Source organism: Homalodisca vitripennis, chromosome 3, assembly GCF_021130785.1.
Source record: "Homalodisca vitripennis isolate AUS2020 chromosome 3, UT_GWSS_2.1, whole genome shotgun sequence".
NCBI classification, from domain to species: domain Eukaryota; kingdom Metazoa; phylum Arthropoda; class Insecta; order Hemiptera; family Cicadellidae; genus Homalodisca; species Homalodisca vitripennis.
This window is the reverse complement of record NC_060209.1, coordinates 85,664,725-85,691,840: the sequence shown is the minus strand read 5'-3', so window position 1 is coordinate 85,691,840 and position 27,116 is coordinate 85,664,725. Positions and strand designations below refer to the sequence as shown.

The 27,116-nt window shown below is 36.5% G+C and overlaps 1 protein-coding gene across 1 annotated transcript in view; it reads right to left on the bottom strand.

Moving 5' to 3' along the window:
- Positions 1-27,116, bottom strand: part of LOC124357141 (spectrin beta chain-like) — a 167,905-nt gene that overhangs the window by 138,944 nt on the left and 1,845 nt on the right. Inside the window, 1 exon segment of the mRNA XM_046808626.1 lies at positions 3,012-3,075. The gene's annotated coding sequence lies outside the window, so the exon portion shown is untranslated.

Below are 27,116 nucleotides of genomic sequence, written 5' to 3'. Positions count from 1 at the left end.
CCGGTTAAAGTTATCCTCTTTACTTAAGCTAAAATGGAATACTCTACATTTATTCTGATAAAGCATTTTTCTTATGGAATGGGTTGACCAATCATACCTGCCAAAACAATCGTTTGTTTAGAGAAATAGTTTTCTGCTATGTACATGTGTCGATCTACAGTATTTTAAAGTAATAAAGTTAAGTACAGTTACAGACTGTATATTTATATGTTATAATACACATTTATTATAATTTATTAATATATAGAATTATAATACAGATTGTATTATTTTATATATGTACACGGCATAAAGTAGGCTACATTCTCAGGTTGTAGGCTATACACGGCATTAGATGCAATTCAAGTTATATCAAGGCCAGAGTCCTGTGACGTCACAAGACTATCCGCTTCATTCAATCGGCCTCATAATTGTTAATACTGAATTATTTTCCTTTTGTATTTTCTAGAACATCCAGGGATACAACACCTATCTGGTACAATTGAAACATAAACAAGTTTTATTTTTGTTATCTTTTAAGCCTCAGCATCAACTATGTAGGCTTCGATGTACACTGGTTTATTTTCGAAGTACACACTCTGTTTCGTGTATATACATTATTGGCCACCCCAGGATTTGAACCCGTGACCTCTCTGTTAGAGAACCGAGACTATAACCATTAGTCTACAGAGGACATGAACAAGGTTAACTCTAAAACAAAAGGGTTTCTAGCAGACAACAAAATAATAACAATTCGCGCGCTTTTACTTAATTAGCTGTGATAAAAGTGTGGAGTATCCGGCCGGCAGGACAGAGTGTAACGTAGCGACTGATGGGGGGGGGGGCAGCACTCCGACCTGCACTAGGTCTTGGTTATATACAACACCTAGACATTCATACTTGCAGTTAAAAACCGAACAATGTGGTTGTAGAGATACGGTTATATTTTTTGCTAACCAAATATTTTAGAGAAGTACCGTACAGTGAAAGAAAACATGGGGTCTAGAGCCGATCTCCGCACAACCCTCTAAGGCACTGTGGTGCACGTTCTATCGCACGAGCGATTAAATCATTGCTAAGAAAGTTCACGGGAATGCCAGACATATGAGCCTGACAACCGGTTCGGTTCGGTGCGACCGACGTCGCGCTGTTTAAATGGTAATCTGCAGCGGAACCATTTCGCCGCCATATGGCGTCCTCGATGTATGGCCTCCAGATGACGCCGGTTTCCTTACAAGGCTAACTGAGTACTGGGACCGGGCGACCTCCGGGTATCTCGGAGTAGAAAGTGCGCTGATAGAAAGCAATCGGTAGGGTTGAACGCGGGTTATCGCTTTGCGCACTTTTATCGGCAAATACTTTTTACATATCCCAAAATTGTAAAGCTCCTTTACAGAACATTCGTAATTTGAATGCATGGCATACAAAATGGTAAGTAAATACCCTAACACATTTTGGGAGATTTATTCCATTATCTAAATAAAAACATACGTACGTACTATATAATCTGCCCAGAAAACAATGGAACTTTTCGACCCAAGCGCTCTCCGCACATGCGCATTCACAATTGTCGCCTACCCTCTGAATCACCGACTGTATTCCCGATGTGCATGGACCAGTTAAGTTTATTCTATTATACGCATCCTTCATAAAAAATAAATAAAATGTCCAAATTGTATGTACTAATGATATAGTAGAACAATATTTTAAAAATATGTTGGAGTATATTAAAACTACCATTTACTGTTTTAACATATCACATTATGCCCTGTATAAACTCCTTTTATTCATTTTTTCATGAAGATAACATGTATCATAAAATTGATTAACAAAAATAAAAATACATTACTATACGCCCGTACAACGTTAATGATGAGCCAAAGTTAGGGTTACGGAGAACAGCATCGGTGGAAATTTGTTTAGTGGCGTTCATCATCCTTTTGGTAGGTTATCACAGCTCGTCGATTAGAGTATAATAATTACTAATACCTTGATGCGCTGAGGTATCCAAGTATGCATTTCCATAATATTATGAATACAGGATGACAACACGTATTTCAACTAAGGAATCTCAGTAGTTTTAAGTGGAGTACAAACGACGGAAATTCTGGTCTTTACTATATTGGTTGGCTGTTGAAGCCCTGCTTTGAAAACCCAATATTATTTTTAGCCACCCAAGTCTCCAACCCGTCAAAGCGAAACGCCCGAAAACCGCCCTGGCGATCCACCAAACTCTGGTAGTTAGTAGGACGCGGGGCCATGCCACTAGCAGTTCCTAGCGAATGGTCAACAAAAGTATCGATGGTGACAAACGATCAACACCCTTGTCTGCTCACTCACTGCTGATACGCCATCGATATTCAAGGTCGGAGGTAAGAGCCGTATAAAGTAATCGCCCATTGAATAGTGACAATAAGTGCCAAGCAAATCACTCGGAACTGGTTATATCCGGTTTGCCGTTACGTCACCATTAGTAGAAACGCGCTATAAGCCGACAACTCGCATCCGAAACCCATAAAACCTACAGTACCGTAGTAGAAGTAGAGGTTTCCTACCGGCCGTCTTGGACAACTGAATTCCACCTTCAGTTTTAACCTTAAAAGTACTTACAGGCTTTATCATTGCCTGTGAAATCTCCTGAATAAGATTATTTGCATAGTGTTATTTCAGATACCATGTAGTACATCAAATGAAGACATGATCAAATATCAAATATTTCAACAATATTCTACTTTCCAACAAAATACATACGATTGCAAAATAGCGATTCTTGCATTCTTGAGTTAATATAAAAAAGATAGAGTGAAAATATCCGTTCATGTAATTATGTATATTACTTAACATGTAAATGGTTTACAACATTAAAACATTAAAACATTGTTGAGAAAATGGCGGTCTCTTCGAGGCTCCAGATTGTTTGCCGTGAAACGTAGTTTTGTGACATACTCACATTGAAAATGCAGTATCATGGGTTTCAAACTATTCATATTTTTGGTAACGCTAATGTTGAAAAGCAGTTACAGTAGTTTTACCTGTCAGTAAAAGTGAACAACCTCAGTTCAGGCGAGTCCGGGGTACATCCAGGGCGGGGGACACCTGCAACAAGACGTCTGCTTGAGTGACACACGCACACGCACATGTTCACGCACATGTTCACGCACACACACAGGTGTACGACAGCTGTGCTGAGCTGGTATAGCAACAACTGTATATACGACCTTCATTCTCACTTAGCACATTTAACTCGCTACTAAAATATGTATTTAAATTATATTTCATTAATTGTACAGTACCTTCTCAAAAGGTAAGGGTGAGAAATACCCTTCCCCCCACAAAAAAAGACAAAAAGAACCATAACAAAAAGTAAGCTTAGTCAAATTAAGAAAATGGCGATCAAATAAATTATATATATATATATATATATATATATATATATATATATATATATATATATACATTTATTTACATGGAGTTCCAAATTCCATGTATAGTCCGTTTTTATATACTTGTGTAAAGAATTATATTTCCTATTCGGTATTCATCTTTAATAAGTAAAAAGTTTAAAATAGCCACATTATTCAGCCGGATTGCATTTTTATGATACAACTGCTTTTGTTTAATCAAGATCTGTACATAATATAATTTAAAAGCTAATTGACTTTACATTTGTGTTTATTTTAGTCCAATTAATGACCATTTTCCCTTGTATTTATACCATATAGCACAGATCTTCATAACAATTTGGATTTAGATTCTACTTTTCCTCTATTTCAAAGTCTACCCTGTGCCAGGGGTAGCAATTCCCTAGGGGTGGTGCCACCCCTTCTCGGGGAGTGAGCAATGTTTCATTGATAATAAATGCGGAAATCCATGAATTGACTAACTCTACGTAACTTTTGTTCTATACAGTTTCTTCTGAAAGTCAATATTTTTCGACTTATTCACAAGTGAAATTGTCGGTTTTCAGGTGGGTTTTCGCGAATAAATAACTGCTTAATACCATGTTTACTATTATTTTTTAATGGTTTCTGTCATAAGGAGTGGCTGTTAAGGGCCAACAATGATTAATAAATTATATTAAAAATGTCCAATTGATGTTCACTTACCAAATATAAAATATTATTTCAATTACTTATATGCTCCAATCTTAATTTCAAAACAAAATTTTTTCAGATAGGTGTGATACCTCGGCACAGGGTAGGCCTACATTTTGAAATATTAGGTAAGTAGAATCCAAACTTTCACATATATCGGTGCTGTATGCGATAAATACACAGTTTACACTTTTTACTGCCATTGACTGTACTATTATACATTGAATGTACTTTTGCATTGAATTACATTTTAATTGGCTCATCTCGCGATTCGAAGCCACCACTGAAGAGGTGAAAAGTAGATACGAAATAAAATAACAACGATTTTAACACATTGACTGCGGTGGACACTACCCCTACTGCCCCATGTCGGTATATTACTCGTGTCGCGCAGTGAAGGTGTTTAAGTAACAAACATGTCAGGTCTTTTGTAGACACGCAGGGTTCAATTTGTATAAAATAAACTAATACTAACTATTTAAAATGTTTCTTGACTATTTTACACTTATCAGGTATGAGCAACCACGAACGGAAAATAAGTAGTTATAACACTATTTGGACTGTTTGTGTCCTGATTAAATATTTTTACGAGTATAGCCTTACTTAATTTACAATTCTAATTTACAGAAATGTCATTTTACTTTTTAAATGAAATTAGGATCAGTGATAAATACAACTCTGCGTAAAAAGTACTGCACTCGATATACTAGTGGAGACGGTCTGGACTAAATGTGGTTTGGAGAACAAAACACATTATTCTCACAGCAGGAGTCGCGATCGTTTCACAACTTCTCAACGATTCGAACACTTTATTCTCTAAAAATGCATTCCCGTCGGGAAACACCGACAACAGTAAAGTAACAGTTACAGTGGCTTTCCATTAATCAAGAGACGAATTGATATATCAAACTAAAAAAAATAAAGTGTGTTAAGCATGGCGCACACTGTAGACGCGCCGCGCCGCGCCGAACCGCGCCGCCTTTTGGAAATAATTCCGGCTTAATAGTTTGCATGTGTTCAAATGGGAGTGCGCACACTAGAGCGCGCCGCGCCGCGCAGCCGCGTCCGCCGCGGAATAATTCCGCTGCCAGAACTCTTGGGAGAAGTCGAGCGGAATTTGTTCCGCTGGGGCGGCGCGGCGCGTCTACAGTGTGCGTAGGCAGCGGAACCGTTTCTTAGCCGCGGTTACTTTCGGGTGTCTTCGTACTACCTCGGCCATCGTCGGTGAGGTATAGCAGTCGACGTAAAAATCTAACATTTCCAGAATAATTCATGATGCAAAGCTAGAGGCCATTTCTGGGTCATATAACACCGCTCATTCATTTCTACGCTCAGATCCTACACCCACAGCACTAGTTCCTTTTCAGACTACCCAATATATGCCGCAACTACCAACTCCTATTGGTCAGATGGGACAATACCCAGGGGCACAAGAGGGACGGTTTGCTGTTTCACCTGATGGATCCAGTAACTGTCCATACACCTCAAACTCAGCGGGGTCAAGTGATACAACATCACATGATAAAACTTATTGTAATATGTAGGAAGTACTGTATGCATAATTTGTGTGTTATTTTTGAAACTATGCTTTCTTACAGATAAAATACATTACATTTTTGAAACAAATAGCCTATTCCTTATTAAAAAAGCCCTGACCAGCGATACATTGTTAAATAATAATTTATTGCTGAAAACACATTTGATGTTATGTTTTCTAACCGAAGAAGAAGAAAAATTAATGAGTAAATTGTGGTTTCAGAAAATATTAAAATTTACAAAACATTATTTGCATATATTTAATAAAAACGACTTTATTGTAAGTGTATCCATATTTTTGTATTTAATAAAGACTTAGTTAATAACTTACCTTAAACAAACCGCAAGCCTTTCTTTAGGTGAAACTGGTCTTGTTTGTACTGGTCTAAAATATGTGTCTTGTTTTTCAATGAAAGGCCTAAGCATGTTCAATAGCTCATAAAACTTTTTGGGGGACATTCTAAAATATTGGAAAAATTTACGTTTGTCCTTTAATAAATCGGGGAAAAGGTGGTGAAATTCCCCGTATTTTTTTCCTTTTCTCATTTATAGGATGAACTCACATTGTTTTTTGTCTCTTCTCCTCCTCTGATTGAAGAAGACAAAATAAAAACAGATCTTCATCTTCAGAGCTGCTCATCGTGTAAATTATTAAACAAAAACGACACAACATAACCATACGACTGCACACTAATTGATAGCACTGCAGCTGTGGTGAGGGAAGGAGTTCGGCGCGCCCAGCGCGCCCAGTATGTGCGACGGTCAGCGGAATTTTCCAAAAGGCGGCGCGGTTCGGCGCGGCGCGGCGCGTCTGCAGTGTGCGCCATGCTTTATATACATTAAGAAAGGTATTCGCTCGGCGCCAACTCCAGACTGACTGACTGAGTGTAGATAACTGAACAATGAACAGTTCCACGGCCTCCCAGCCAGTGATTTCTGTGGTCTTACGTTGCGAGTTTGTAACCCGCCTAGCACAACAGCTGTGGTACCCGATCACGCTTGTCCACAATGTCATCCACCGAATTCTGAGACATCCGCGAAAATGTTTCGAGAGTTTCATGGTCTTGAAAAAAATGTAGATTTCATGAATTTTGCCGTTGATCATGATCTCAATATTCATCGCTGACAAGGCCAGCCACCACTGCGACCCTTCTAATCCGAACATTCAATGTATAAATGCTTTACTCGGATACCAATCATTCATTATTTATTATCCATTAAATAGACCATCAAAGCTTATGGCGTTAGCAAAACTATAATAACAAAAGACGAGATTTTCCTTTACATATTTTGACAAAAGGAGGGGAACAATATTGTCCAACATTAAGAAATTGAATATTTTATTCTGTGTTACACGTATGGTAATCAAGTATTATCTTGACAGAGGCACTCTTACACATTATGTATGGGATCAGTGGTGTAAAGACCTCGTCAGTGAAGTGGTCTGCCTAGTAATGTTTGGACGGCTTGTATACAAAGAGTATAGCTGTCTAATAGTTTATAAGTCAATAAGTAGCACAAATACCTCACCCAGATGTCCAGTTTATATATATATATATATATATATATATATATATATATATATATATTTCGTTACTGGTGATTTGACGCCTGCTCTATCCAGCAGCATAGCCGAGGGCGTTACGAGGGTTCCACCCTCTTCCAAAAGACCCCAAAATATAATTGATGCGAAAAACACGAGAGAAAACTACATCAGTGCTATAAAATCAAACATCTGCCAACCAGCTATTTTATTTGTAGTTGACATGAATCACAATGAAATGAAATGAAATGAAAAATGTCTTTATTTACAGAGGCGAAGTTAGGACTTAAAAGTCCTCTCTACCACTTAACCTCCACAATCAAAGACTTCTCCATTGTGTACTAATTCTCAGTAAATCACTGAAAATCCTGGGTAAGTTATGGATTGACTCTGTTTATCCACATTTCCCAAACCTAGGTTTGGGTTTCGGCCAGGATCACATGTAATAGAATCAATGATGTGTGGTAGTGTCTGTTGAGAGGGCCCATTTTACGTCTTTTATATGAAGGTGGGTGGACTGGACGGACAATGAAGACATATATGAAGATGATCCATATATACATGCATTGGACCAAAACCACAATTTTAATTTCTTAACTTGACAACTAGAACTCGACGAGGAGGCGCGGCGAGGGTGGAGGGTCTAACAGAACGATTACAGCAATAGGCACGGGACACTGGGGCGCCCGGATCAATACAAGGCCCCTACTCTGTGCCTTAGCACGCACGCTGGCGGGCTCGGCTCCGTGGGGTCGGCAATCCTTCGGTCACCACATCTCTTCATAGACCGGTTTACTCGAGACACGACTACATCAAGACATCTCTTGGAACACGAAGGGGGCCACAATTATTATAGTTCAGGTCTAGTTACAATGCCGTGACATTAGACCGATTAAACTAATCCTGTAATGACTCGCTACCGCAGTGCAGAACCAATGTTAATAACCCGGCGAACGATAGCGTAATTACTATTTCCTTTAACATCAATTTCATTCATAGCTTACTTGGCGTTACTCACGAGTCCTACATTCTACTTTCACTGAAGAAGGCCCATCACTATATCATTGGCTGCGTTAAACTATCGTTATACTATCGACTGGCTGCGCTTATCAATCGTGGGACCGGAAAAAATTTCATCTCTGTCTTTATGTTCCCACGAATCTCGTAAAAGAACTGACTTTAAATTTTGCATGAAGATTTATTTATATATGAGAAACAGTGAGTTTGGTGATAGTGCTTGTCACTCCATGGAATTTGGCTGAGCGTTAGCGAATATTTTTATATTCGTCATATGTGTAGAACCAACCATGATGGAAACAAAATTGAAGCCTAAAAAATCGCATACAAACTCAAAAATGCCATAAGAGAATCAAGCATGTGACATATTAACACATATTATCCCACATAACTATCCCAAAACACGTATCATTTTAAAGTGATTTGGTGTTTCTTATTATTGAAACACCGATATGAAAACCAATTTAAAGAACAAAACTCTAAATGTTAGAATTCAATGTTAGAAGCAACTAAAAGGACCTCTTTCAGAATACTCATTGACAACCTAGGAAGTGGCCCAAATCTGTGGGTGGTGTAGCATATGACAGAGAGGTCAAGCCACCAGACTGTGTGTTGGACTATTAGCACCCGCTAGAGAAGGCTCAGTATCCTGAATGTTTTGCCCGTTGAGAACAGAGGAAGAAAGAGTATGTGGAGTGGTGAGAGAAAACTTACGGCAAGCCTACGAAAGAGGACCACCATCATTGACATAGTGATACTTGTTAGTCATAGTGCAGGCTTGTACCCTAACGGTTAATTTTAAATTGGCTCTGTCAGCAGATTATTGTTAATAAATGTATACAAATGTCGAGAAAGATTTCATGTGTAAACTTTAAATATAGTATGAAACTTCATTTCTACAAGATGGAATGAGTTCTATCATTAGTCATTTTCGTGTCAACTTTTTGTTTGTACAATTGCCTGTCTGTGTATATGTGCGCAGGACATCTCGAGAGTATCAGTAAAATGAGTTATAGACTTGAAATTTTGCATGCGACCCAGCGAATCCTGTTAAATGACACGTGGTGTGGCGTGGCGAACTCATACCTTGTAATAGAAGTCACGATATCCAACTAAAATTGAAGTCTAAGAAACTACAATAATGCACCCGCGATTAATTGCTAAACTGTACTCACTGTACTGATCGCAACCTGTACTGTATTGTACAAAAGTACAAGAAAACTATCTGAATAGACTACAATCTCACTAACAAGTCTCACTGTATTCAATGTGGATAACAACTACTTGCTATTCAATTTCATCGTCATATCGAATAGACTAATAGACTCGTAGACTAACAAAACTCAATATCACGTATTGCTTGCTGCTGATTACTCAATCTCGTCAACTAGAACTGACTAAACATCCGCTCTTCAATGTCCTTATTTACGATTCAATATGTCTGAAGCTGATGCAGATCATCAATGTGACTGACAGATGCTTACTACTGAGTAAGTGATTGTTAAACGACACTGTCATATGCTGGTAGTCAATCTGACTAATACATCCTGACTGTGGTCCAAGTCAACGACAACCGTTCACTATTCAATCTCGCTGACATCTAATGACTGCTAACAGTATTCAACCTTGTTAATAGCACTTGACTATTCAATTTCACTAATATTTGTCGGTACTCAATACCACTGTTCCCAACGTCTCTGATAGCAGCTGACTGTATTCGATCTTATTGACATCTAAAATCAGCGTCTAATATTAACGTAAAGATTCCAAATATCACACAAAGTTTACATCAACGTCAACAATGGATACGGTTCAGTTCTATATTATAGACCTTCTTCCATTGACAACTCAGATATCTGTCAATGATCAAGACAGCATTCCGCTCTACCACAATTACTACCATTGATTAGTTACATAAGAGATAACTCGATACTATAAACTGAAGCACGGCAAAGTGACCGCTCGGACTGCCATCTGTGGAGTAAAAGGCTCAAGTAGTAAATGTTTGAACGGTAACAATCAAAGTTACGTAGCGCAGCCGTAGCGTCGGACCTCAGAACTAACTGAAATAATCCCCCAGACCTCAGCACACCTCACCTGTATACATGATTTAGCATATCTCCTGTGTAAATAACACAATATAAGGTACTACTTAGTGTGAAGTTAAACAATCAATCATATGGACAGTAACATTAACCAAAATAAACCTCTGGGATGATTAAGACAGTCGATTTCTACATCAAGTTCTTTTAAATGCACTCCAAAGTGTACCTAATGTGGTAAGAAAAGTAATTATAAACAATCCACAGTTATATATTGAATTGATTATCGAATATTGGCACTGTGTTGTATTTAAAAGGAATCCACATCGTTATTATTTCTTCATGTGCACTTGTTCAGGCTGCCTACTATTTTAAAATGTTATAAACCATTGAAAAAGAACAGTACAAAGTGTAAATTATTTCAGCAATTAGCTCATGGTATATTTTTAAAGTGAGTTTCAAAACTGAATCACAGCTGAGTGCAGTATGCAGCATTCTAAAAATGTCGATGAATGAATACCGAAATCTCCCTGACGCAAGAACTATTTCCAGCCGGCTACTTCAGCAGCTTCACTGCTTATTCAAACATTGAAGTTTTGGCCCCTTTAAAAAGCTCTTTACATTACTCAGTACATTACTTCGTCCACAAAGGGATGGCAGTCAGGAAATTATTTTTGGACATTAGGATGTATTAGGAAATTGCCCAAGGAGTTGTTACCTCGGCATGGTAGCGGTTTACATGTTAGGAGGCGACGGCAGCAGTAAACTTAAAAATATTCTGCGCCACAATTAAGCAATTCAAATACCGTAGTGGTAAAAAATTATACGTTCAAGATAAACTTGAACAATACAGAATTTTTTGAACTGCCCTATCACGAATAAAAATTAAAATTATACTTAATAACAAATGTTTTATACTAATATGAAATAAAAAGTTCAAACAAGGTACATTAAACAATTTTTACATGCTACTTAACATGTTATAAATCCGAACAACATTGGGAAACTCTAACAAGTACAAACACCAAGCTAAATATAGTCCCCATATGGTCCTTTACAACATAAACAATCCGGAACTACACTAACAGCAGTACAGAGTACCCGCCCACATCGTGCACATTAGTGTAGAAACCGAGTAGGGCTTCATTAATTAGAGCACACAATTATTGTTATAAAACTCAAGCCCAGGCTCGCTATTACCCGCTTCTACCACTTCTACGCCCCTTAATGAAGCCTCAGATTCAGGTCACTGTACAGTTGTGTGTTCCGTTATTAACGTTGTCACGATTTAACATAACAAAACTAGAATCTACACACTGTAGTCTAAAACTTATTACCAGTTGTTCGCAATAACCTGTAAGTGATACACAACTATCTGTTTAAAAATAATAATATTGCGCAGTTCAAAAGAGTTGGCTTTGAAATTCATACTCGGTTATTTTGATTATTGTTGTTGGTTACACACAGCATGTGCATGCACGTGAAGGCAGCTACAATTGTAAGAATATAGTTTTACGAATGTAAAGGCCTATGTGCAATGTAACTATAGTGTTTAGTGTATGTACGTGACATTTTCAACACTAAAAGGTGATGAAATCATTTAGGTCAATTAAAAATCACTAATGTTAATAAATATAAACATGATGTACCTAACACAATACTCTGTGTTCAGCGCACCGCAAGACAAAAATGAAGAATAATTGTATACAGTTTTATACTACACACGTGTTTATAGAAGAGATAAAGACTTCTTTATCTTCAGTGGCATTGATTTGATATGTTTACACTTGCGTATTTCCTGGAAGTGGCTGGAATGTTGATTCTTATCGCGATACGATATGCCGGAGCTTTGCAGCTGCAGTCGAGCTAATGACGTAACGGTATCGAATGCTGGCAGACACCCAGTAGCGTATGTAGCGTATATGGAACCTCTGTCCTTTACAATCGCCGCTGGCATGTAATATTAAATGTAAACAGACACAAAAATTGGTCTGTTCACGTTTAATGCGAATGGCATTATAAAGGGTTATTAAGAGTTATGAAATGTGTTTTGTAGTTCTTGCAGGGACCTGGAACCCCTCCTAACACACGCCCCTGAGCGCGGTTGACGGTGACGGTTGCCAGATGCGCCGATACGAGAAGAGCAGCAGTCCTGCGTCACGTTGCAGCACACTGCACACTACTTGTAGTAGTAAGCGTACGGCTGCCGCAGAGTAACCATTTTGTGTGGTAGATCGGCGTAAACAGCCCCGTGAAAAGTGAAAGGAGAAGACAACACGGGGCAACCGACCGACACCAGTTCCGCCGGGAGGAAAGAAGACCGACCGGTGGAGAGGGGGCGGAAGTCACGCGTAAACCAGGCCGCTGACCCCTCGACTAAACAAAGGCATCTGCAGAAACAACGGTCTCATAAACAACGGTGCAAATGTCCGGCCGTGTTTTGAAAACAGCATTACGCAAACTCTCCAACCCAGTATTAAGACATTTATGCGGTCTGCTGGGTAGTCCGGTGCTGTCCCCTAATTACACAAGACAAACGTCCACACTGTTTGTACACTGTGCACATTACTCACATTTTGTATAAACGGCTACACATAAGATCAAAGTTAAGAATATCTTCCAAAACGTAAGCAACTTTCTCTGTCAGTTCATTGTCTTTAGCACTTATTGGATTTACATGAAAATATTGTTTCTGAATTAACAAAATATATATTTTCTTATACGGTACATTGCAAATCAAAACATTTCATGCTGTGCCGCGACAACACGCGATGTTAGCGATTTGCCGCTGGCTTTCTCTTCTGTCACTATAACACATAAACTAGTTGAACATACTGAAGGGGAAACAGAACTGCAAGTAAAATTTAATAAAGTACTAGCTGTTTCCCGCGGCTTCGCACGCGTCTCTTAAGCTTTGCCCGTATATTTCTTTGCCTTCAAATAGTGTTTGGATATTTTAATATACGTAACTACTGTGTTGTAATTGCAGTTTATAATGTGCAGGCGCTTTGATAACTTTTATATCTTGCAGTACAGCCTGGTGGTTAGTTACATCAATGGGCATTGCGTATAAACCTTCTACATAGAAAAATACAAATTTTCATAGTGATCGGTCCAATAGTTTCTGAGTCTATAAAGGACAAACACACAAACATTCATTTTTATATATTATGATTGCAGAAACAGTTTAAACAAAATTTGTCGTTTCTCTTAAGCTTACTCTATGCTTTAAAACTATAAGTGTAAAGAAATTTATATATAAATATATTTTTTGTCGCATTATATATGTTTACAAAGAACAGCTGATTAAAAATTTGAAAAGACTCTTTCACTTAATAACATATGTTTGCTGCAATGCATTTCTTACGGGTATTTCTGTAACCAGTGGGGCGGAATCCTGAATCGGGAAAGGGATAAAAAGTATCCTATAACCTTCTACAGATCAAGACGAACAAATTAAAAAAAAAATTAGGCGAATCCGTCCAGCCGTTTGTGAGTGATGCTGTTACACACGAACAGTTTCATTTTTATATATATAGACATATGCGCCTGGTAGCAAATATCTCATACTGTAAAAAACTATACTCCACAACCAAATGTTAACTGAATTAATTGATCAGTGTCAAAACGAAAATCTCTGCAGACTGATTTTACTAAAATACATGTATTGGATGTAGACGGTGAGGATAACATCGACTCTCCACCCCTACTTTCCCCAAACAAAGAAATACTAACGAAACTTTATCGTTGCGGCATTTCACAGAGTGGCGAATAACGATGTGTTAACTGTTAAGTAGTATTTCTACCATCACGAAGTTCTGGGGAACAAATCACTGCTTATAACAACTTTGTTACAAATCAAATATTAAATTAGTTCAATAGTTGAGGTGCTCATGTCCACTCATTGGTACGTTGGTGTGGCCATTAAATATTTAGAATCAGGTCAAATAGAACCAATGCACTGGGTTCTTCTATTGCATGATGTGTTATAATTGGTTACAAGAACTTTCTCAACAGTTATTAACCCTTTCACTACCACGTCAGGATATATTAGACCGCTATAACGGTCACGGAGCAGCATTAGGACGGGGACGTTGGTGACACGGTTAAGTTACTATATCTTGTAAAATATCTATAGTATTAGGAAATTACATTTTTATTCACGGGACAAGGCAGAAGTACGCTGGACGTACGTAAAGACTTCGCTAAGAAACAGGATTCGGTGAGATAGAATTAAGGAGATTCCATAAAGGAACATCCACCATATCAAACTCAATTTTGCTCATGAAGTTGTTAATTGCTAAATGAATTTTCATGTAAAAATTTCAAGCCTGTACTGTAATAGCTCAATCCGTTCTCGAGATAAAAATTTTGATAGTTAGGCCTGGACTTTACTGATGTTAAGGCAAACCGCATGGAAGGACATGCGCCAATATCAAACTCTATGCTGCGTTTGTAGAAATAAAGTTTAATGCAAAATTTGAAGCCTATAATACAATTTATTAATTCTCGAGTTGTCCCCGTGGGAGGATGCTTCGCTGTCGCTTAGCCAAAGCTTATGGAGGCACATCCACGATCATCGATCATCGTACTCAAGCATGCATTTACATACATGAAGAAGATTTCTGCTAAACTTCAATACGTTATTGCAAGCAGTTCACGAGATATTTAGCGGATTTCAGTAAAGCTCAGCCTAATCCCAAAGAGGGATTGCCTTTGTAGATGCTAAATAAACAACGTTTTATGTAAAGTCCCAAGTAAATAGCTCAATTTGTTCTCTCGATACCCCCACCAACGCGCAGCCAAATTTCATGAAGGGGTGTACTTGTACATCATCATCATCAAACAAACTCTTCTTTATTTTTGCGATATCAAGTGGACAGCCAGCAAACAAAGTTTGACAGATCCTGAGTGATAGAGCAACATTTTACTGTATGTTGATAGGATTCACTAACATTCAGTCAAAACTGAGGATGATATAATATAATCTTACCAAAATATCAATTTACGTAAAATGTCAACAAACAATAACAAGAAAAAGAAACTTTTATAATTTTCAGCATTTCTGTTCGTCTACTTTGACAGGTACTTACTTCTTGCAAATCTGCTCCTTCTATTTATTGAGTAATTTTCATCGTTTAATCAAAGAAAATTTGGATTTCAAAAACACAGATTCAGAGCACTGCCTAATATGGCATTTATATCACTGTATGTCATAAGTAGAATTAATGATCATTATCCACAGCCATATACTCGTTAAGATTTAAAACCACAAACTTCCGGAATGATAAGCAATTCGAACATATAAATTAAGTATGTATATTTATGGCGGTGATAAAATGTACGTACATGGAGAAACGGCGCCCGTCAATATAGGCAAGAAGGGGCGCGAGTTTTCACCCAATGTAGAAGTAAGACTAAGGATATTGATTTAGTACAGAAAGTTGATGCGTTGGACAACACGGTAAGATACGTGTTCTAGAAGAGAAAAGAAATTTGAAATACGCACCACTGCTCGCAAAAAGAGATAAGGCTACTGAAGCTACAGAAACAATGAAATCAGTGCGGTGTATCAGAGCAAGTTGCGCTCCGATGTGACAAGACGCCGACGCGGCGGCCACTTTTAGCCCAGGCGCCGACCACATGGAAATCTAGGTAAACAGAAGCACCCGATGTACAAGTGTTTATGTTTATAACGGTCCGTGGCACAGATGACTCACTCGACACCTATAGCCACGCCCTGGACGAGGGATCGTACTTCTCAACGTAACGTCGCGTCGCGTCGTAAACTGCTCTTTAGAATATTTCGTACGCCTTCTGATGGTGTACCGCATAAGTTTCGGCTCGTTAACTCACGCGCGGTCTAAGTGAAAGCTGCGTTACGTTGAGTAACGTGACAACTGAGTGCATAATGCAAGTACAAAACAGAAAATGTATATAAAAAAAAACTGTCATGTGTTAACTTTTAAGACTAATTAAATGAAGAATTTGATACTACAATTCTTCATTTGTATCAATTTTTTTTTTTTTTTTTTTTTTTTTTTTTTTTTTTTTTTTAGTGCTCAAGGGAATTTGTTACTGTACTAAAACAGAGGGGAAGGGCGTCCTTCCCCAGAATACGCGACTGTGATCTAAAGTTTCAACAGTCGAGAAAGACAACGCCTCCATTATGTGGCTACGGCTGGCAGACTTGACGAGAGGTCGAGTAGTGTTGTGTAGCAATCGGCAGCAATCAACACCACACCACATCACAGACCAGACCTAGTCGTTCTGTCATTCGCTAAAAATACACACACAATAATATCTGACTGGTTACGCTCTTATAATAGCATTAGCAGCTGTGCAATGCTTACGGCTCACTACGCGTACTCCTATAAGGTCTGTTCTGAAGCCGCGTTTACACCGAGTCCTGGTGACTACTTCAAAATCGAAGACGTTTATATTGACCTCTTTTGTGGTAGGACAAACACAGTGGGTTCTTTTGCAACTTTTCTCTGTGATAGAGGATAGAATCCGTAAGGAGGTTGAGTGTGAAGAATATTGGGATCTTTCCATGAAAATATAGATCAATTCCGCTTAAACCGGATACATTGGGTACAAAAGTAATCAAAACAAACAGATATACAGAGTAAAATAAACTCTATTCGTCGTCAACAATTTGAACAAATGAGTTAACTTTTTTTTAGTCCTATCTTCCAAACTTTTTTTTCAAGGTTATAACTTCTATCCACGATGTATTCGTATGGTACTTTATATCACAAACTACTTTTATACCAGTTACTATGCTCCTTATACGGAATACCAATTACCTAAGCCGGTAACACTCAATTTAGATAACGGAGAATTTTGGATAAAATGGAGGCTGACGAAAAAAGAAATCATTCATACGGACGAAGTGCGCAAAGGTCCGGGTGATTGTTTCTGTTAGTTCTGAGGTGCGTCGCTAGGGTTGCGCAACGTAACTTTGTCAACGTTAAATAATTACTACCTGAGCTACTTAAGTTAAGCATCTCGCTCCACAGAGGACAGTCCGGGCGCTTACCTTTTCCTGTGTCAATTTATAACATAGGATGGTTTATCTCTTGTGTAACTAATACAATACAATGTCATAACCAAATAATTGCAGCAGCTGTGTATAAGCGAGATGTGATGTCAATGCAGTGTAAGTTGACCTATTGGCCTGATAGCTAGGTCTAGCCTAGCCGGTTGCCGTTCATCGATCGCACTGCACCACGGCCACTACCCAAGGTCTCACACGCCACCTTCCCTTTGATATACCGTACTTCACTCGTGACGACATCAAAGCAAACGCCGGCGGATCTCATGTGTGCAGATACTTACAGTACTGCATCACCAATCAAATTAGTTCTTTTTTCTTATTTCTCACGTGTTTCAGCTCTTGTACCACTGCTGCAATGATATGAATAAAATATACACTTCTTCTGAGTTTCCGCATATTTATTTCAAGAGAGGCAAACTGCACACTACTTCCTGACAAGTTTCCAGTTTGGAAGCTTGAACATATAAATTGTGTTTTATTGTTTCCAAAACATTTACACTTAGCTTCACAGCTGATGTACCATTCCCCTTTCCACAATATTACTTTTAATAGTTCTGTTATATACCTCTAGGCTTAAGGCGACGATTAAACGTTATAAAATGTGATCCTTCTTCCTCATTAGAGCGTCTCCTGGGGCTTTAAGGTTTAACAATTTATATATTTTTTAAATTTATTAGTTTTTATTTGATACAAAATTGTATAATTACATACCACTACTTTTTATCTTATAATAACTGTTTAACAACAAATGTTTTTTACACATTTTCATGATTTTGAAACACTTATAGTTGTTAAAACTGTAATTTTTATCTCAAAATGTATCAAAGAGAACTTTGTTTACAGAAATCTTCAGGTGGTTATGAAGGTTGCCAGCACTTAATCATATATTTATAATTTTTGAAGTGTTCAATATTTTCTAATAGGGACGGTAAATACCTAAATTACATTTTTAAGAAACTCTAGAGAATACAGTAAATAATTATTTCACTGGTAAAAATACCTTTGTAAATTTGTGTTTAAAAATAATACAAAACTTTACAGTGTTGATATTTTTACAGAATTTTAAGACCTGATTAACCACTGAATTGGCAGTTTTAGCTCCTGTGCTGGCACACTTTCTTCAGACTTTTCTAAGCCTTTACAAAGCTTTAGTATATTACAGAAAATCTAAAGGAATAATAAATCTATTACGCTGGAAAATGAATACATTTTGAATTTTTTGAAATAAGTTTGCACTATTCTGTTTAAGTATATTAAAAGTTTACATAAGTTCAAAACATACAACAGAAGTGGAATTTCGCACTGGTAATATATATATATATATATATATATATATATATATATATATATATATATATATATATATATATATAAAACTAGTACAAAATTATGCAATATACAATATTAGATATTTTTTAATCAATAAATTGATTTTTTAGTTATTTTTATTCCTTACCTGTTTCTCATCATTTTGGTTACAGTTTCTATCTTCATAAAGAAGTTTATTCATAGTTTTTCCTGTTATTCAGGTTTGTTTTGCCATTGCACGACTTATTAGGACATCTCAGTGTTATTTATTCTACTCATCTTCTGATTGGTTACACTTTGTTACAGAGTTAATTTCAAGAGAGAGACATCCTTCCCTTTCTTTTGTCAACACTTTGTGGGGTGCTTATGCACTATACGGACCCCACCTATTTTTTTTACAAATTAGGCACAGTTAAGAGGAAAAAAACATGTGTAGCATGAATATGAATATATTTACAACAATTAACAGAGAAAAAATTATTACTGTGAATTGGCGTCATCCCAGAAGGTCACGATGTTCACTAGCAACGCATGAAACCTAACGCCTCTGGTCTCCGGTACTGCCGACCGCCACATGTATTCCACTAAGTAGGTATCCATATGATGCCGAACAGTTCTCCTTTGGACCTTACTGCGCCACTTCACACTACCCCACATTCTTTCTACACACTGTGTGTTGGCCCCAGTTTCGGGATCTACGAAGTTGTAGCTGTGGTTAACCGAAAAATGTTCAAATCCAGCACCTTTCAGTTCACCGGTTTTATATCCTTTCCAGCAGTAAGACATAATCGTACTACCTGGTTCAATATGCTCCAAAATAGCAGTCATAAGTGTAGCTGCACAACTGTTCGGTACCTTAACTAAAAATCTAGCATTAGTTTCCCTACAGAGCCTACCAAACACCTACTGTCCAGGCAGAACACAACCAACATTGTTCTTACATTTGGTAAACAAGCTCTCGTCTATTTCAACTATTTTATTGGTACCACCAATTTTCCCAACATTCTTTTTTATAACAGATTCAACACATACCTCTCTCAGGTAATTGTTCCAGTCCACTGTTGTGTGAATAGACATTCCCAACTGTCGGCTACACCACTTAACTGAATTTAGTTCCTCGCACCAACAATACATTAATGTTGTTACAAAAGGTAACCTACCGACACGAAACCCCACTTTCTTCTTGCACAGCCTGACATTGCATTTCCAAAAAGGGCATTGTTGGCCAAAATACAACTTCATAGCACACCCTCCTTCGCATAATTTCGTCACGGGCAGCAGACCTCGCGATTGGAAAAAACCCATGGCTTCTTGTGGGCTTCAGAAGGCACCAACCCACACTTCTGGTGAGACCAGAAAAACATCCTCTAAATAGAATTCAAATTCAAGCTCAGATCATGGGAGCGTTTGTAAAGATTTTCTTTAACTTTGGTACTAATAAGCTTAGTAATATATTAATGATTATCTAATCGAATCTTACTTATATCACATAATATTATTCCACAGCGTAATATTTCTATTCCTAGCTTCATTGCTTGCACGAAATAGCCTTGGCTGTTTGAGGTACTGAGTTACCTCTCACAAAAATACTAGAGATATTTTATGAGAACGCCAATTCATTCAGCCCAATTGGTACTGAAATAACAGGGTGTTGCTGGTAACACTTTGTACCGGTAGGCTACCACTGAATAACCCTGTTACTGACACTAATACATTATAAACTGCTCATCTCTAATGGCCTCAAGTACAATGGCAATGTAGCCTACATTTGTTATTTATGTCATAAAGTGTTGAACATGTTTATCCTTCAAAGTAGTAAAGAAGTAGCTACTTGTTACACTGTTTTACTTTTTAGATTTTATAAATATACTAGCTGTTACCCGTGGCTTCGCACGCAATCTTTAGAACCGAAGTTCATATATTTCTTAGTAAAAGCAATTATGATGTAAATGATGAGAGTCTTATACAAATTTTAAAACATAAGTAGGCATATATCAGGTAGATATTATTTAAGTTTATGGTAAATAGTATCAGAGTTTAACTTAATTATTATATCATGTTTGGCACGTGTAGTAGCATTTCTGATTCTAATTAATTATATACATAACGTCACAGCTGAATCTGCCTCGTCATCCCAATCAAGAAAACACAAATCTCGGATCACACAGGTCTTGGAAACTTCGGTCAAAAAGCGTATATTTCCAGTCCTTGTCATATATTTCAGGTCTAAGATATTTCCAGTACCATAATAGAGTTTGCCTTGTTGTCTGACAAAGAAAAAAAAATATATATATATACCTACGTAGGACCGAGATGCCTACTTCGGTTAAAAAGTGCCTACTTAAGACCATCTAAATTCACTTATCTATTATGTCACAGTTTAGCTTGCCATATCGCCTCGATCAAAATACTATAGATACGTTCAATTATCTAGTTCTCGGAAATCTATTTTGGTCAAAATCGTATTGACATAGTTGAGTTTACCTTGTCCTGATGAAGAAAATACACACATAAGTAGGACTGAAAAGCCTATTACGACATGGGGGGAAGTCCTACCTACTATGTCTTTCTTATGTACTTTCGGTATAAGAGCTAAATCCTTATTAAGGTTAAATACAACATTCCAAAATAATCGATATTCAAGTTTTGTGTTGCACTTGTTTTTTGGGCTGTAGCCAGGGAAAGAATTAATCGTGGAGGCATTTTAGTATTCATTTCTCTGTTTTTCCATAAGCCATTGTTAATATGTAATATTATAATGTCAAGGAAGCCCACCAGTTTAAAGTAACTTAAATGTGAAAACATTCATAACTTTGTTTATTAAGGTTAGTTTTATAACAGTATTTCAATGCATTAGATGATTTCAATCTATAGTATCCTTTCAATCAATTCAAAGGTGGTGGGAGTTATAATAATGTGCCAAGAATCATTAAATGTAATAACAGTTGAAATTCCTGAACATTAACCAACTTACTACAGATAAAGAGTTTGAGTGCTGCATAGCAGAGTGTAAACTGGATGGTCTAGCTTTGGGAATAGTTGGACTGTATAGAACCCCTGGAGCAATGTATGATAATGTATTTTTGAATAAACTAAATGTAGCTTTAGATTTACTATGTAGAAAATTTAAAAACATTGTATTTGCAGGTGACATAAATATTGATTGTTTGAAAAAATCTAGAGTTTCAGATACGCTGAGTAATATATTGATTCAGAATAATATGATTTCCATGGTAAATTTTGCAACTAGGATTACATTGAATTGTCAAAGCCTCTATTGATCACATTTTTACTAATTTACCTAAGAATCAATTGTCCAGTAACTGGACTTGTCACAGAGCTATCAGATCATGATGCCCAGCTTTTGGAAATCTCCTACCAAAGTTTAAAGACCAAACAAAAACTATCATACACAATTTAAAAGACAATTTTCAGAAATAAATATACAAAACTTTCTTATACAATTAGAATCTGAGACATGGGTAAATCTTTATCAAGCACAGGTTGATAAAAAATATGATGTTTTTATGACAGTTTTATGTACTACTTTAATACATGTTTTCCAAAAGTTAAAACCAGAATTCGAAATTGTAACAGGATAAATTGGTTTAAGTGACGAGTTAAGAAGACAGAAAGAGGAAATAATTAGCTTAAGCCAAACAATAAGGGTTACTAAGGATAAAGCTATGAAGCAAATAATAAAGGATCATAAAAAACTTTACTATAGCAAAATAATTGAGGCAAAAAGTAAATATGTAAATTAATAAGATTATCACTTCAGATAACCCATGCAAATCTGCATGGAAGATTATAAATAACGAAATAAAACCAGTCACAGAAATAAGAAGTGAAACAAAATTATCGATTAATGGTGAAACAGAAACTGATGCTTTAAAAGTCTGTAACATTTTTAATGATTACTTTGTAAACATTGTTGATAACTATGTAATGCCAAATATTACCAATGATGCTTATGTCTTACCTACTTTAAATACTACAGAAAATCAAAATAGAACCCCAATTAAATTTCGTATCAAACCAATAAAAGAATTGGAACTAGATAAAATTATTACTTCTTTTAAAAACAAGTATTCAACTGGTTTCGATGACGTTTCCCATGCTAATCATTAAAAGAGCTAAAACTAATCTAATTAAACCGTTAACTCACCTTATTAAACTCCTCATTTATAACTGGTATATTCCCCGATAAATTAAAAATTTCAAGAGTAAAATCTGTTTTTAAGAAAAGGAAATACCACTGATCCAAATAAACTATAGACCTTTATCTATTTTGCCTATATTTTCAAAAATCTATGAAAAAGCTATGTATATAAGACTAATGGAGTTCCTTGAATCTAATAATTTATTTGATAGTGAAACAACATGGTTTTAGACCAAATAAATCCGTTATTACTGCTGGTATTGATTTTATTGAAGCAATTGTTGATGCAGTGGACAGAGGAGAATATGTCACAGGTATTTTCATGGATCTGTGCAAGGCGTTTGACAGTGTTTCTCATGATAATCTCATTAGTACCCTTAGTGATTTGGGTATTGTTGGAACTCCGCTAAATTGGATACAGTCTTACCTAAACAATCGAAAACAATTTGTAGAAACAGCTTTTAAAAATGAATTCAATCAATTAATCAATTAATAAGTGTAAACTCAAATCTAAGAACTGTAATTAACGTGTCCCCCAAGGATCTATTCTTGGGCCTATATTATTCTTATGTTATATTACTGGATTAACCGAAGACTGTTGCTGGTAAAATGTGCCTATATGCGGAATGACTCGAATCTTATAATTTCAAATAAGTCTCTAAAAGAAATAGAAACCCAATCCAAAAGTAATTTAACATCAGTTAAAAAACTACTTTTCAAAAAAAATTTGCTACTTAATCTTGAAAAAAACCAATTATATTTTATTTAATACAAGGCAAAACAGATGCTCAAGCGATCTTGATATAGAAATTTCTCAAGTAAAACTGACCTCAATTAGACAATGTAAAATTTTTAGGAATGACATTAGACAAAAATTTAACTTGGAACGAACATGTAAATAAAATTTTGAATAAAATAGCTTCTGGTTTATATGCGTTGAGGAGTATATCCAAATTCTGTACATTGGACGTTTTGAAAGTAGTGTATTTTGCTCACATACACTCCCATATAAATTTTGGTATTGTACTATATGGTGCAACTAGCGATCAAAAAATTTGCAAAGTATTCTTCTTCTTTCAAAAAAAAGCTATACGGATCATTCTCAATTTAGATCTACGTCAGTCAGTTAAAACAATATTTTTCTAAATTGGGTATCTTAACGGTGGTACAGTATGTATATTTTAGAAACGGCAGTTGCAGTTAAGGAAGCTGGAGACAGATTACCTGTTTTGGGTTCGTCTCATAGCTACTTGACCCGAAATCGAAACCAGTTTGCAATTCCAAAAGTAAACTTAGAATTTAGAAAAAAAAACCCATTAGTAGCAGGTATAAAATTTTTCAATAGTCTTCCACAAAATATTAGAAATATTAATGACATTAAAAGTTTTAAACTCAAACTTAAAAATTATTTATTACATAAAACAATTTATTCTTTTGATGAGTTTTTTTTTTCTGAATGACAATACGATGTAATTTATTAAGTTTATTTAAGTGTATATTATGCTTCATACCATTATTATTTAGTGATCATTTAGATACCATTATTTTAATAAGCTTCTCAATTGTAATTTTGACGCCATTTTGTATTTGTATATTGTATAATGTACAAATTGTAAATAAAGATTGTTTTGAATTGAATTGAATTGAATTTAAATTCGTCACTAGCGCAATCTGGAGTAAAATTTATATATTAATGTTTTATTTACTATCTGCATTACACTACCGATCAAGCACTGTTTACTTATTATTGATAAAATTTAAATGTAAACAGATATATCAGAAAGTTTGTCGAACTATAGCTGTCAAGAGCTGTTTAGTACCAGTTTAATTTGAATTATGAAAAACGTAAAAACTACGATTTTTTCTGAATTCCAAAAAAATTGCAGGTAACTTTTCTTAACTTCATAAAAACCTTCCACAGATTTCAATGGACATTTTACAAAAAGAATTAATCGTATTGGTCCAGCCATTCTCGAGATCAGCGCTTACCAACACATTTGGCGATTCATTTTTATTTATAAGACATAGACTAGCTTTTTAATCATAATTAAATTATTACTTTTAAATTTAAAAATCAACTCAGCCCAACTATAATGTAATTTGAAATACATAAAACATAATTTTGTCATAGTAGTTATATCAAGGATTCATTACTCATGAATAACGATGATTCGATTGTCATAGTGGCCGCTTATTATATAGTAGCCTACTCAAAGTGAGCCATTGTTCCCTTGCTACTTGCAATAATATGGTTAGTTGAGATTTTGGTAGGGTACGATAAGCGGACCAGATTTTTATATCGATATTGACGAACGATATTACTTAATTATAACTTTCGATATAACTAACCGATACTAATTGTTGAACAATAACTAACTTGTATAAATTATAAATACTTTTTCATATAATAAACGCATTTTCATTTGGAGATAACAGACAGTCGAAAGCTCATGGAGGACCGTGAAACGAAGTTTAAAAAGTGACATATCAGCCACCCTGCTTTCAGATCATCTATGTGAGTATTTTTGCAGAAGAAAAGTACGGTTTTCTACAGAAGATGCTTTAAAAACTTCTCGAAACGATTAATCTTTGCTACACAGGAGAAAACATAAATAATTACGCATATTTCATATTTCTTGTTATGTCTTTTATGTTGTTACCATAACATTATTATTTATGGGGTTTTTCCTATTTCCAGTTCTAATCGTTTCAAAATCAAAATCTTTTTTATTGCAGCGACATTGTATATACATTGTATGGCAAACGTCAATACGGGGTTTCTAAAATTTCAAGCATTCATACACACAATACACATTCATACTTACAATTTTACAATCACGCCTCTTTCATTCTTCGCCAATGCAGCCCACTTAGCACAGCAGAGTCAGTCTTCTAATTGGGCGGTCTCCCAGTCAAATGCCAAAAACTCACCCGCATTATAGAATGCCTGAGACACTAAGAAGCGTTTGAGGCGAGTCTTTAATGCCTTAGGCGTTGGGGCATGTTTAATTGAATTGGGCAGTCTGTTGAGGAACTGCACACCCGCTTGCGAGGGTAGGCGTTCATAAACTACCGTTCTGTGTCTCCCAGTCCGGTAGTTTGCTCTGCCACGCGTCTCATACATGTGTATGTCTTGGCCTCTGGTTAAGGCACTTTTACTCACACAAAACAAAGTTGTTTCCAAAATGTAGAGGCACGGCAGAGTCAACAGCTGCAATTTCCTGAAAGCTTCCCTGCACGACTCTCTAAATTTGATTTTGGCGATTACTCTAATTGCTTTTTTTTGGAGTCTGAATGCTCTTTGAAACTGAGTGTTTGCGCAATCTCCCCAAAGGACCACTCCGTAGGCAAGATGGGGGTAAATCAAGCCGTAATACGCCGTAATCAGTACCTGACTCGGACAGTATTTGGCTAAAGATCTCAAAACAAAAATGCCTGAGCAGATTTTTGCGCAAACATGGTCAATGTGCTCATTCCAAGTCAGCCCTCGATCGAGGTGCATTCCTAGGAATTTTGAAGAGCAGACTTCTTCCAGTGTGGAGTCATCTAACAAAATGGCCGGCTCACACTGGTTGCCTGCAGTGCGCAAGGCAAAATTTAAAACGTTGGTTTTTGAAGAGTTTGTTGTTAGATTGAGGCTGTGGAAGTATTGGACACAGTTGTTGATAAGAACATTTGTTTGATCATTAGAGCTCATTTATTATTAATATGATCAATACTATGAGCATTAAATATTAGTTATTTTGGTACTTTGGGATTATACCGACCACACCCAGACATGAATCGTTATTTGACATTTTGCTTCTACTGATTACTAGATTAGCGTTAAAACAATATTTCGTCAATATAAAACAGGAATTGTCTTATCGCAAACCCCTCTCCATCCTCAGACAGAGGTCAAAGTCGAGCGGTCTAGTAGATAACGTGATTGCAGAGTCTCGCCGCCCGTTCAGCTGGTTCGTCGCTTTGTTGTACTTCCGTGTTTTACCTCTACATTTCTCCAAACACAAAAATTCAACAAAAACAAACATTGCCAAACTAAAACTAAACTCTTTATTGAAAAAACACTAAAAACTTGTTTTTATTCTTGATCACATTCCGCCACCCAAAATGCGAGTGCCTCCGGCCATCAAAACATCCCTCGAGAAAGAAAAACATCCCTCGAGAAAGAAAAACATCCCTCGAGATAGTAGGCTACCTATCAGTAAAATATCAAATTCTAGAGGGGCTGATCAGAAATATAAATTGAATTGCAATGGAAAGGCAATTATGTACAGTGCAAATCATGTGATGCCGCGCGGCCTGCCGTAATCGGGATTCTCGAGAAAGATAAGGTAACAGCGACAAAAATACCGATCACAATACCTGGAAATGC